Source organism: Passer domesticus, chromosome 2, assembly GCF_036417665.1.
Source record: "Passer domesticus isolate bPasDom1 chromosome 2, bPasDom1.hap1, whole genome shotgun sequence".
Lineage (NCBI taxonomy): Eukaryota > Metazoa > Chordata > Aves > Passeriformes > Passeridae > Passer > Passer domesticus.
Genome location: NC_087475.1, coordinates 56615746 through 56630430, shown reverse-complemented (window position 1 = coordinate 56630430; position 14685 = coordinate 56615746). Strand labels below are relative to the sequence as shown.

Sequence of the window (14685 nt, the reverse complement as noted above, 5' to 3'; positions counted from 1 at the left end):
ACCTCTGCTACTGATTCCTTTTCACAGTTTTCCCCTGTTCCAGTGGGGTGTCCTGCCCACACGACACTCCGTAACTGACTGCCCCAGTGTGTGTTACTCCCATGGACTGCAGTCCTTCTGGAGCAGACGGCTGCAGCATGGGCTCCCTGCAGGGTCAACAGGTCCTGTCAAAATTCTTTCTCCTGCATGGACTCCTCTTCATGGGCTACAGCTCCCATCAGGAGCCTTCTGCTTCATGGGCTCTCTGTCAATTGCAGCACTGTGGGGTACTCCATGGGCTGCAGGGGAACAGCTTGCCTCACCATAATCTTCATCACAGGGTGCAAGAGAATGTCTATGCCATTTCCTACAGTACCTCCTCTCTCCCCTTCTTTATTTACCATGGTGTCTGCAGAGCTGTTTCTCTTCCATATTCTCATTCCTTTCTCAAATGCTGCTGTGCAAATTTTTTTTTAACCTTAAATAGACTTTTGCCTTCACAAATGTCCTACCCATATCACTGATGGACTCAGATTTGGCCCACTGAAGGTCTGTATCAGAGCTGGCTGAAATTGTCTCTGTCAGAAAAAGGGGAGGCTTCTGGAAGCTTCTCAAACAAGTCATCCCTGCAGCCGACCCCACCCCTCCACCCAAAGCTTTGTCATGTAACTAAATAAAACACACCATGATAAGGCAAATTACACATTGAAGATAGTCTGTATGTAGAGCCCTTATTCTTCTATAATGCAGATCAGCCTTTTTAAAAAGGCATAGTTCTGTTCTACATGCACATGTTCACAAAAGGGATAACTAGCTGAGTCACAAATGTTTTTTTCCAAAACATGCTGGTTTTTATGAGTTTTCTAGACTTTAGGGAGTAAGTCTTATATCTTCTCTGGACTCTGGTTGGACTGCCTTAAAACTCAGTACCTCTGGCATCTTCACATAAAAATGGATTCATGCTACAGCTTTTGCCAAAATTAGTGTTTAATATTCCAAAGTCTCAGTTTGTACAGTAAGTCACGCCAGGGAAGGGCCACTTGCTGCATTTGGAGCTGTGACAGCAGTGCCTGGAAGCATTAACTGGCTGCAGCAGGACACTCTGGGATCTGCTGCTGCAGAGTGAAATCAGTGCACATCTTAGTACACATCTCAGAATATAAATCAGTTCAGAAACACCATTTGTAGAGAATTCCTCAGAATTTTATTGCACTGAAATTATCAATAAGTTGTTGGATTTTATCTAATTCAAGACTAAACTTTGATTTTTCACATGTTGGAAATCTCTTGCTTTGGACAGGAGTCTACTGAAATGAGTGTTATAGAAAAGATTAGAGAAATTCCATTTCTCCCCATCTCCCTTTATTGTAAGACATTTGACTTATGCTATGTTGTTAAAATGCTCTTTATTAATTTTGGAGTCTGTTTTGTAATCTCTAATATTGGCTGTTATAGTCTATCAATATGATTGCTATCTGGAGTGTCAGCAAAAGTAAACAATATCAAGAAACAAGCACTGAACACAGCACTCAACGACCTTAGGTCTAATTAATGCCATGTTGTCAAAATTAGCAACAGACTGGCCTTGAGATAAAGATGACTAAATACATTGAGAACCTCATCCTCTAACTAGGAAATCTCAGCACCTTCCATGGGGACTATTAGAACAATTAACAGCAATTTTGACTGACCACTTGGTGTCAGTATTAATTCACATTTAGGTTTGAACATTACTAGTTTTTTTGGCCTGTTTCTTTGTTTTAATGATAGAAAGGTTTTTTGGGGTTTTTTTTCTCTTTAAGAAAGCTGTTAAGGACAAGTAAATCGCATTAGAAAGAGACTAGATTTGCAGTGGAAATCTTCATCAGGACATCCGAACATCATGTCTGCATGATGGTTCTGGGTGTAGTCAGCAGTGCTGTAACACACTAGTCAGTTCTACGTATAGCATTTACAATTTGACATCTAAAGTCAGTGCCCCATATGGTTCAAGAGTGTACTCAATGTTTACAATTATGTTTATTGCAAATTATTCTCATGAGAAAAGGCCTTTTTTCGTGTTTTTGTTTTGTAGACTTTTGTATGTAAGCAAACATAAGTAATATTCAGACTGACCATTAAGAAACAATGCAGAAAAATAGAAGGTAAATTTATATACCATTCACAAGACATTATTCTTCTTTAAAATTCAGGAATGTGAATTATTACACTGCTTTCAATTCAAAGAAAAAGAGAAGGATATAAAGATATGTCTCACTCCTCTGACTTTGTTCTTACAAATTAAAGAGAGATTAATAGTGTTATTATTAGTGTTCAAAAGAAAGCAATACCAGACATAATTTTCTTCCTTTGTCCTCTCCTGAAGGAAGAGATTTAGCTCAAATGTCTGGATATGAGGAACTAAGGCCTAAATTAAGGCCAACTCTGTAAGCATTATCTCTGTATAATTCCTTGTATATCAAATGATTCTGAGACAAAGCATAAGTTGCTTCCCTTTTTGGATTGCAAGGACAGTGTCCTGCAAATGCATTTTGCAACATGACATTAAGATTCTGCGTGATTATTTGTGATAGATTGGTAATAATAATAGCCAGTCTATTTAGGAAAGTGACTAAAATAAAAATAAATATCTGGATTTGTTCAAGATACATAAATGTAATGATTCCTGTTTCCATTTCTGTGAGTTGCAAGTATCATCTTAATGCTGAAAAAATATTGTATTCTGGGAACTGTCAGTAGTATGTTGGCTTTCTGTTCTCAGATACATCAAATCAAGTTCCTACTGTGTGTGGTCCTCTTTCACAATGGAAGTTGAGCATGGAGAAGTTGTTTTCTGGGGTTATTTAATTATTATTGTAATTATTATTATTATTATTATTATTATTATTATTATTATTATTACCAAGAGGAACTACAGTGTTGAAGAAAAAAAATGTGGATTCTACACTATGATGCTATTATTACTTTTAATTTGTTTTTTTGGGTTTTTTAATGATTTATGATCACAAATGACACATTTGTGATAAATAAGAAACTATCTTGAGTTTAACTATCAGACAATAAGTTTAACATACAGCAAATTATCCATCTAAAGGAGATGTTTACAGCTCAAAAATTCCATCCAGTTTGTATTGAATTATAGACATTTTTAACAAACAGCATTATTTTAGGAGTTTCTGCATTAAAAGCCCTCAGTCCACTTATCACAGCAGATACTCTCACACAAAAGTATTTCAAGTGTGTGATGCTTTTATATTTTTTGTAAGAAAACATCTTCAAAAGCATGCTGTGCTAACCCGAAAATAGCTCTAAAATATCTCTTATGTAATATCTTCAAGGAAGAATATACTAGGACTAAGTTCTTCAGCCTGTCTGCACACCTTATTGTACCAGTCAGCTAAGTATTATCTGCTAGATAATCTTACCCTGTTACACCTGTACCTCTCAAAGCAATGTGTTTACAAAACAAAATATTGAACAAAATGTTTTTTGCAATAAGAAGTGCCTTCACACTTGTAGCTAACATCCACTATCTTATGGAAGCAAAGGAAACATTGATATTATTCACTTGTTGCCTTGGAGTGCTACCTAGAACAAAGGCTAGACAAGATTAAGAGAATAAAAGGAGGAATTTATTAAAGGTCTTCAATAGATACACCTTGGGCAGTCAAAATCATCTGAGGGGGGCTATACCCAAGATGGATGATGGGCACGAGTTTTTCAGACATATGTAAGTTTGGTCCATTTATGTATCAGGGGTTAATCCTCCAATTGCAACTTCAGGTTATGAAGTCAAATACTTCCAGTTTTCTCCCCTCCAACTCACTTTTGTTTATACTTTTCAGGGCTTGAGGCAGTAGGGTGTCCTTGGATCTCAGGCCTAGAGGGATTGTTTTGTCTGACCAAAATATAAAGAGAGTTAACTAATATTCTATATGGAGTTTGGAGTTATGCACTAATGCAGTACAGGATTTGAAAAATATGAAAGCTAAAATCCTAAGGCATCACACTCACAAGAGCAATTCCTGTGCATATGTGCTTAATAGTTTAAATAAATACAGAGAAAAATCTTATTACAAATACTAGCAGCACAATGTTAAATCAGACTTAAGACTTCTTAATTTATCAGCTGAAATTCTGAGAAATTTTCGTGATTGGAATCAACCTCAGATGTACAGCTTAAAAACTATAAATGTGAAGCAATATTTCTAATACCAATACAGTTAGTGAAACCAGCAAAAGAACTGATCCTGTAAACTATATATTAACTTAATTCTGAAAGCGTTTGTGTGATATCAGTGTTTTTTCATAAGCATACAGTTGATTGCATTGAGCAAAGTGATCGTGTTTTCTCAAACTTTCACTTGAAAAATATTTGCACAACTTTGAATTCATGTTTTAATAGTGAGGATCACATATTTTTAGATTAACTTATATTTCTCTTGATGTGACTGTTCAATTTATAAACTCTTCAAGGCTAAGAATATTTCTTACATGCATATAAGATTTATATATTATTGTCTGAACACAGAGAGCTATTTGACTTTAATAACAGCAACTAATAAATACATGTGAAACATAAGGAATATGTAATGACTGTGTACACATAGTATTAAACTACTACATCCCTTCATCTCTTGGCACAGACATGCATAAACACACACACATGCAAATTATCTTTCTTCTCTTCCTTTGTGTTTCATTTACATTAACAATCTTCATATTTCCTTTGCTTAAGAATGTAATAGAAACATAAAAATACAAACCATGTCAGAGGACCAATTTCTATGCATTGATGTGTACAAAGTCATAATGAAATGGAGTTGTTATACCTTACTATGAAAAAGATCTTCCAAATGCCCCAGGAGCCCTTTAGGCCATTGAGATGGCGATGTACACTATATTAGCAGATTTATGTCATTCTGATAAGGTGGTCCACATGAGCCTTTGAGCTAAAGCTAAGACATTAGGTGGAAGAAAGCAGCAATTTAAAGTTCCTAGTGTAAGGATAATTAGCAACTGGCAGATATCCAGTGTCATTACCAGGACACTGCTGTAGGGCAAATGCAACAACTGCCTGTTTTTTGTAGTGCCACAAACATGGATCTGTCTTGGCTCTAACTGGTTTTATTTTTAGCTTACATCTGCTTCCTAATATCTTGTGTATTTCAGAGCTGCTCTTGAACTTAGACTTCTTCAGCTTTCATTTTTTTAGTCCAAATTCCAAGTGAACTGTTTTCAGAGCTCATGAAATACACTTTTTTGCAGCAACAGGACCTGTGGTTTTGGATTAAGTCTTGGTTTTGTTTCTCCATATATTTAGGATCTCAAAGTCCTTTTTTCTTCTGCATACTTAACAGTATCTGGTGAGCAAATATCTATACTATCAGTTTTACAAGTGATTAGCAAGGCTTTAATCTACTGTGTTCTTAAAGCCACATGCAAATATCCATGCTTGAAACTGGATCTGAAACCAGGAGCATCACAACCCTTACATGGTATTGACTTTCATTTTGTAGATGGGGAGGAAAAATAAAGGAGTGTTCTCAGAACTAGTTTGTATAATGGGAGTAAGCTACTTGTGGGGTATACCCTGAGAATAGTGTAAGGAATGCTCTAATATCTTCATCACTCAAGAGAAACAGTACTACATCTAGAGACTGCAAGCAACCTGTCAGCTTGTTGTCAAAGATCACAGGAAATAGAGGCTGAAACCTTGAGGATAGTTTGCAATCTCCTAAGAGCTTAAAATAATGAAAATTCCACAATCTTAGAATGGCTCCTAATGAAACAAAGCAAACTTCAGTAATTTTTGAGCCAAATAGTGTAACTAACTGATTTTAGGTATACTTATTTTTTAAAGTTTATTGAAAAAATAATAAAAAATACTATTCAGTTTAATAGTGCCAGAGAAGGCTCCTGGATACAGAGTAAAAGTATGCACCACTACTTAACTGCAGCAATGGTCCTTTGATATGTTTGTTGCACAAGTCAAAATTCAGTCTTCCAGGCAATTTTTGAGAGTGGTTTGGGAGTTAACAGAGGCCATAGAGAAAGTGCAAAAAGTAGTTCATGATTTTCTATCCTGTTTTGGAAAATAAGTGAACAAAGATACTGACAGGAGTTATTCTGTACCAGCTGGCCTCACTTGCAGTAAAATACACTGGAATTTTCTGGTGTCAACATAGCCACTGAACCTGTGAAAAGCATGCTGGTAGCTGTCAGGTCACAAAGATTCATAAGTAAAAAATAAGGTGCTTTCAAATTAAAAGTTAGCTTAGTGGTACTGTAGTGAAGGAATGGCTAATGAGAGATGAAGCCAAAAGTCTGTATTTATTTGAGAGATAAAGCCTATATGATGGGATGTCATATCCCTGCTTTGACCAGGAGTGTGCTTCAAAGTTTTTGAGCTGCATCTTCAGGGCATCAAAGAGGCCTGGGATTCACCCTAGGGTCACCCTGATTTTCCTTCTATGAGTGCTCTCCTCTTAGATAAGAATTTGTGATAATACTTCACACTCACAATAATTAATTTTTAACTTTTTGACTAAGTCATAAGAAAATTATTTCTGAGCAAGGAAAAAAAATCAATGTTGTAATAATGAAAGTGACTGAAATATGGCATCAATTTCCATTCAAATAGATAGTTAAGGTAACAGAAACAGTCTTCCAAAACTGAGTGGAGATCACACCAATCTAGCTTAGTCATGACAGTGCTTGACTGTGTTTACTGCATCAATACCTGTTTTCTACAAGCTACACTGGACTTCTTTTTCTGTGCTGTGCCTGATTCAGGGTATTTAAGAGACAAAGGAAACAGAAAAAGGCAGACAGGCATAAAGATGAAATTTCTTCTAATTCTGTTGGTGAAGAGCGCTAAATGTTGGAAGGGAGTGAGAGGAAACTTTAACTTGCTGTCCAAAGTATAAATCTAGGAGTTCAGAGGCTGTGCCAGATCTCAGCATCCATGGCATATGGTCCACAAAGTTATTCTGGGGTAAGGCTCTTCATTTCATTCTGTGTGCAAATGCATATTTTTGTATGTATAAGTGTATATATATGCACATATACAAATGTATACATGTATGTTTACATGTATACATATGTTGTAGACAAACTGGTAAATATACATGGACCACATACAGAGTCAATAACTTTCTCAGCAAATCCTTATAGGTTGCTAAACAGCTTCTGTCCTGTGGAGTACTGCAAAAATCAGTGTGTCTAAGGCATCTCTTTTGATAGAGAAATTAATCATACTTGGTAAAAATATGGAAGGGGCATTGTGAGCTAGATATTTGAATCAAAAATATTTGGCTTTCATTATATAGATCTTTTTCTCTCTGTAAATTTGGACTAATTGTATTTGAGAAAAAACTCGTGTGACTGATGTAAGTAACCCAAGTGTAACTTAAACAAGCTTTACAACCCACTGGGGGAAAAATAATTAAAGAAGAGCGACGTTTTTTAAAAAGTTTTTTGGTTTTTTTTTTTTTTTTCATCTAGTAAATTATGTGTCCTTTTTTTATTATTATTTTATGTCCAGGAAATATCTCTAATTTTTTCTTTTTTTCTTTTTTTGTTTCAGTTAAAACACTTATAAAATTCTCTTTTCAAATCTTCCATATTCCCCTCTGGAGTAGCAATCAGGAACTCATGGCTCAGAATCAAGAGCAAAGTGCAGACAAATGAGTGATACCAGGGCTTAAACCAAAATCTTCATGAGCAGATTATCTAACAGACTGGAGTAATAATCTTCAGACTCATCAGAGTCACCATGCTGGCTTGCAGATTGCTGTTTTAAGTGGCTTTGATTATTATGGTAATTTGGCAGCTTAAATTGAAATTTGGGCTCCTGCATCCAGATATACTACCTGAACTTAATTTAATTCTCCTGGATGGAGAGTATACAAGCAACAGAAGAAATTCCTCTGGTTAAAGTTGAAGACAAGAATATGGCTAGTTTAGTATCAGAATTTGTTTCACAGAAAAAAACTCCCTTACATTCCTAATCAACTCTCCAAGAGCAAATAACAAATCAGCCGGTCAATTTACATGCAATAATGGAAATTATAAAACCACATTGATTGCTATTTATGAATCAAAAGGTGTTAATTTCTACGAAACTTCAATATTAGGGTATTGAGAAATAGGAACCTGATTAGTGTAGAAATTAGTATTAGTGAGGCATGCAAACAATAAGTGATAAACATGGTTTTACGGAGAAACCATAGCAGAGGACATACTGCATCATTAAAAAAGGAAAAAAAAGGACTTTATTAAATGTCTCTGACACTTCAGATTCTCACCTGTGCAAGAATGACATAGTTGATATCAGAATTTTCCCAGTACATGAAATTAGTCCAGTAAGATGAACAGTGTTTCTGTTGTTGCTGTCTTAAAAATGTGTGTGGAGGTTTATGGGCCATGTGGGCATCAAGAAGGTCAGGAGGACTTGAAAACATCAATTTGAGAGCTAGGTGATTTTACACTGAAACAAAACAGAACAATGTTGATCTGATGCGTCCTCTCTCCATTTTTCACAGGAATTGTTGATATGGATATAATACCTTCGGCACAATCAGTCAAAGCAGACATAACCTGGTTTGCATACACATGGAAATAGTTTAGCATACAATTACTAAAAGGAAAGGTACTGAAGCTATACTTCACTAGCACAATAATAATGGGTAAAAAAGCCCCAGAAAATGGTAAACAATAATAAAGAAATACATCGATGATTTGTGTCTTTTAAAAATAAGCTGTTGTTTTAGTTGGAGATTTGAAAACCAAAAGATAACTTTCTTTCCTTCTGTAACCCTGAAGTGAATTAAAAGGATTTTTTAATACAAGCAGGTGACCTACACATCCTAGTTATTATGCATAATCCATTATACAGAGAGCAATAATCATCCTGTTAATTGAAAATCACAAAAATAGAAAGTTACAGTTAGAGTCAGACAAAAAATATCTTCTATTACCAAGTACCTTTATTGGGAAGTACCTACTTTACTGCACAGTACCAATATGAATATCAAACTAAAACCGTGATGACTCATCAGATTGGTTGGCAATTAAGACACAGACCTTGCCATTGTACGTAAATGCTATTAATTTGAGCTTCATGGAAATACCTATTGGCTAAGCATGATGTATGGTCAGCTTGGATTGAAATGGCTTTGCTTAACAATTCACTAACTCTGAACCTGATAAAAAATGTAGCTTTATTGTGTATATGAGCATAAATGTATGTACTTGTTCCTAATCAAAGTGTTAGCGTGGTAATGAAGAAAAATGCAAATTCATAATACTGAAATTACTAAGTGAGTTCTTCATCAGTGTTCTATCTTCAAATATGCACCCTGTATCTCACCATAAAGGAAGCATGGATCTAGCAATATGGCAATGTTATTACAAATTACAAGAAGAATAAGAAGAATTGCATGTACTGACAGTGATGTATAGACATAACCCACCATCTCAGAAAATGAAGTAATGTGCAACATTACATGTTCTTGCAAACAAGAAGATTGCAGATTTTTTCCTAATAATTTTCCAAAATAAATGAAAAGTGGATGTAAACAAAAAAAGTAATATATGTTGGGATCTGTATTAAGTGTTATGAATGGGAGAAAACATTACAGAGTTACCCTAAGGTATATAAAACTTTCAAATAAATTGTGAAGTTGGATTTCAAATGCATGGCAAAACACATATATCTTCAGCTAAAAGAAAAAGTTAGATTAAATTTAAGGGCTGAATATCCTTTCTTACACACAGTACAAAATTAATAGCAATTCCATTGCAGATAGTGGAACTGTATCAAGAAAAAAAAACAACAGTACAAATAGAATCAGAATCATGCCTATAGCACCTAAAAGCATAAACCAGCCTATAAGCTTCTTTAGCATATGACAGGGCTAGAGGCAATTTGGAGTCTGCCAGCACTGTTCCCTTGGTATAAGCAAAATAGCAAGATGTCACTGCTCAAAGAACGTTTTCCACAGCTCAGCATATGGTTTAAACTTCCCAAATATAATGTGCAGCATAACACATTGCTTTTTTTGTTTTAACTTTCATTATTTTGCATGTTTTCATTGATACCAACATGTCTCTAACTAACATAACCACCTAAATCCTAACTTCTTTGTGGTCAGTGGGTTACCTTCTGTTTATGTCAGTAACAATAGGATTGGACCATGCAGTGCTTTATACAAACAGCATTGTTAGAACTAACAAAGACATTATCAAGGTAAATATATCTTGATAATATACCTAATATATCATTATCAAAACTAAGAACATGTTTGATTCCAGATGTTTGTTTTTTCCGAAAAAAAATCATAGCTATTTCTTTGTAGAGAAAATATTTTGAGTGTATTTTTGTCAATGTTGTGAATCTAAAATCCTGTCCTTTCTTCTTTGGTCTAATCTAAATAACAGACTGATTATTTAATGAGAAGTTACTTGAATATTTTTAAATTCAAATTTTATTTCAGTTGATTATATTTTAGCTGTTTCTATTATACCCTTTTTTCTCAATTAGATTCTTAAAGTTTTTTCTATATAGATCCATTCTATAAGTGTTTTAACTAGGAATTTTTCAAAGAAATAAAAAAAAATCAAACAACACAGAACAAAATAAACAAACAATGACAAAAAACCTCTAATAAAGTTAACATTTGCCATAAATTATGTTTAAATAACCTGATTTTCTTTAAAATGTATTTATTGTCCATAATGGGTCACAGCATATTTGCAAGAGCAGAATAATACTCTCAAATTGAATCTTTAGTTATGACAATCTACATGGCTATTTTCACTGATAAGATGAAAGATATTTTCTGAATTTAAAGTGATGCCTTAAGTTTTAGCTTTTGTGTTTTCCAGATTCTGTACTGCATTAGTATGTAACTCTGAACTTCATATAAAGTGTTAGCAAGTTCTTTTCACAGTTCAGTTAGACAAAACAATCCTTTTCCAGTGAGAACCAAGGACACCATTGCAGCTCCAGGCCCAAAAAAGTGTAAACTACAGTGAATTGAGGAAAACAACCTGGGAGGCTGGGAATTCATAGCCCTAAGCTGTAATTAGAAAATTAACCCCAATATGTAAATGCACCAAAACTTATAAAAGTGTGAAAATGTGTAATCCATCATCCATCTTGGGTGTAGATTCAGCCAGGCTCCTGTACTGCCCAAGGTGTATCTTTTGAAGACCTTTTAATAAATACCTACTTTACTCCTTTAACACTGTCTAGCCTCTGTTCTTGGTAGCCTCTCATGGCATCAAAAGCATTCTTCATGCCAGCTCACATAGTTTAAACTGTCTATATTTTGAACTGTCAATATTAGAGAAAGAATCGGAATGTAAAGGTAAGGACTCTCTTGTCATGTTGCTGAAAGTGCTGTTTATCAAAAAAGGTAAATAAAGAATTTCTGTAAGTTAGAATGATTAATATATTTATTTCTCTGTATTTTAATTTTCCTCCAAATTATGCCAAAACAGCATTTCCTGGGGTGGCATCTCCACTGCTAAAGCATCTTATGTACATCCTTTTAATTACACTTCTCAAAGATTGTCTTAATAGTTCGCCATTAACTCCATGCACAGTTGATGACTGAGAGTACTCTGAGTAACAGATGGTAGTCACCATGCAGATGTTTTTGGTTTTGGGTTTGGGGGTTTTTTTTTGTTTTGTTTTTGTTTTTGTTTTTTTTTTTGTTTTTAAGATGAGAACTACAGAAAAGAAATTCTAGAGGGAAGAGTCTATTAAAAGAAAATCATGCCTGTTTGGCATCTACAATGAAATAATCTTAAGGGCCAACGCTGCATTTGTATTAAAGCAACAGGAGACATAAGCAAGTAGAACTTGGACCTAAAAATACTTTTGTTAACATTATCACAGAATAGACTTCTAAAATTGCTTTCTTTTAAATCATTAGAATTTCCATTTCTGAATGTCTTATTCACTGAGTAATTCCCTCAGTTACAACAAACTGCTCTAAGAGGGAAAACATGTTTCTTAACTATCTTTGGAGTTACTTGAGGCTTCATCTAACTTTTTTTTTTTTTTTTGCTGTCTTCCTCTGATAAGCATATTTCTTTATACTAATGAAACTCTTCCCTTAAAAATCTCTTTACAGGACATAATTTTTAACCAGTACTTTCTACATGGTTTTGAAACCTATTTTTTCAAGCCAATCAGAATTACTATGAAAGCCTGAGCCTACTGAGTTTCCCTTAAATAATGTCCTTATGCCCTAAAGCTAGGAAACAGGAAATTCTATTTAAAAAGATATTTTAAAAAATAGAAGATCAATATTATCTGAGCTCTAGCTAAAGAATAAAAAACTGAACAAATCGTGTCACTAAGCCCAGCTTTGTTCTCTTTAAGCTGTGGGAAATTAGTTTTTAGCAATGGCATAATCTGTACTGCATGACAATCTGTTGTCCCTGTGTGGTGTAAATGTTAGACTGCCAAGATGATGCCTGCAGTAAACAAACAACCAAAAGTACAGCAAAAAAAAAATGTAGAAGACCTCAAAGGAACTTTCCCCAGAAAATATTTTAGCATTTACATCAGTAATTCTTAATTTCAGAATTGAGAGTGGACATCTAGGTCTCAAAACACTGCTTCTGTTTGCTAACATAATTTCTAGACCTGTGTAGTATTCTTCCCTGCTTGTTTGGTTTATTTCATTTTGTTTTGCAAGGAAAGAGTATACTTTGTGCAAAATAAATTATTTAAATGAAGCAATAATCATAAGCTAAAGAGAAATCCCAAAACTTCACTTGCCATTCTAGCATGAGCACCATCACTGTTGTATCTCAATTACTGTCTAGAAATAGCAGTCAAAACTGCCTGCAGGTCTTCAAGCTCAGTTATGAATGTAACTCAGTCTATGGTGTTTCCAGATTGGTGAATTGCACCTTGAGACATTATTTGATATTATGCACTCTGGGATTTTCTACTCATACAGATGGTTGTGGTTATTGTAATGAAAGCCACTGAGAAATATCTTTTGAAGGTTTTTATCACTTCTGCCAGGGAAGAAATTACCACAGTGTTACAGGATGATAAACCTGAAAGATAGAGAAAGGTCTATTCTCATAAAAATATATTTTTAAAAAGCATATAAAACCAAGATGCAACAACAAAAAATGTTTCTAAGGTCAGTGGAGACCAGTGAGACATATATTCACTGCAATTAAGTACGAAAAATGTTTGACACAGTCACTCATACAGATATGTTACAATATTATGTTAATCTAAAACAGTAGTGATTTGTATCCAAAAAGTCCCTAAGATTTTAGGGAAATATTCTAAGAATATTAATCTGCATTTTGATGACTTTTATAAGGGCTACAGTAGGCCTCTTGAGTGCAAATATGTACATTATATTCCAGCAATAAAAATACTGCTTTCCAAGATATAATTAAGGAAAGTTTTAAGTACTAAAAGCTGCTTGCACTTTACTGACATAATAATGACAGATATTCCAATAAATGTAGAGCAATAGAAACAAAACAATAATAGTTTAGTAGTTTATGCAAAAAAAAGTAAACTTTTTTTTTTTTTTTTACTTTAAAGGTCTTTCTGTCAAATAATTTTCCGTCTACATAAGCTTTGTGGACAGAATGTTGTAAAACTTTTTAATCTTCTAACATAAAACTGTAGTTCACGATTATCTTTGAATAATATCTTTTATGCCTACATTAGTTTCTTTACTATTAGCATACACCTTAACTTTCAATTTAGAAAGCTCTTACTGCAATTACAGGTCTCAGAAAATAATGGAATTAAAAGGAGGAATCCTGGACTGAGAAAAAATACAGATAGAAAAAAATGGTAAGATTTTTGAAATTTCACATTTTTCAGTTCTATTGTGGAGAAGAAAATTCAGGAATATAAATTATGTTTTCCTGTCTTTTCATAACTCCATAAAGAACACATAAATCTGATGCAAAAGGAATAGCAATAAAACCAAATGAAAGTTATCAAGTGTTACCATACTGCATTGCACTGAAATGTCATAAACCCTTTTATAAAGACAAATTTCCCCTCAAGTGCAGTAATACAGTCAGAATGGAAAACAAAATGATCTTCGGTTTATATACTTCTTACCCTCAGAGGAAAAATACCAAAAGGAGTTCTGATGTTGTTCATAAAAGATAAAAACCTTCCAGAGGGGAAATTTCCTCTTTAGTGCTTGAGCAAGGTAGAATTGGAAAGCAATACGAGTAGTAATGGACAGAACAAAATGAAATCAGATTTTAGAAAAGAATACTTTGATGTGAGAGTTTGGGTTTTTTCCAGTTACAATGTTATCATTTTATTTCCCAAGCCCTGACTTTTACAGGATCTTCCTCTCTCTAGGGCAAGTGAAGTTTTTTTGTTTTTGTTCCTGTGCCGATTCTGCAAGCTGGTATTGATTAGCTTACTAATGAAAAAGGCCTCAGGTGTAATCTGCAGAGGTTTATTTTGTTCCCTTTATCTCTTGTATAATGGTTATGACTCTGGAGTCATTCCAAATTCTGATACTTCTTTTGAAGATAATATCAATCACGTAATTAAAGTGTGTTGCAACCACCTTAATAAGTCTGCTAGACTGAAAGCCGTGATCTTTGAGCCCTTGCAGAAAATCAGTGCCATACTGTTTCCACCCTGATTTGACTTGTGAATATTTTTTATAGATGTTTTTT

The 14685-nt window shown here is 34.2% G+C and overlaps 1 long non-coding RNA gene across 3 annotated transcripts in view; it reads right to left on the bottom strand.

Annotated features, from left to right (window-relative positions):
• The window catches only part of LOC135295438 (uncharacterized), a 59256-nt gene that overhangs the window by 35677 nt on the left and 8894 nt on the right, over positions 1–14685 (bottom strand). For 2 of the 3 annotated variants that reach the window (XR_010357532.1, XR_010357533.1), the window contains one exon: positions 8341–8470. The exons of the other annotated variant lie outside the window; for it this stretch is intronic. This is a non-coding gene — a long non-coding RNA (uncharacterized LOC135295438). Of the gene's footprint in view, positions 1–8340; positions 8471–14685 lie in introns of those variants that run through there. 3 annotated transcript variants of the gene reach the window in all.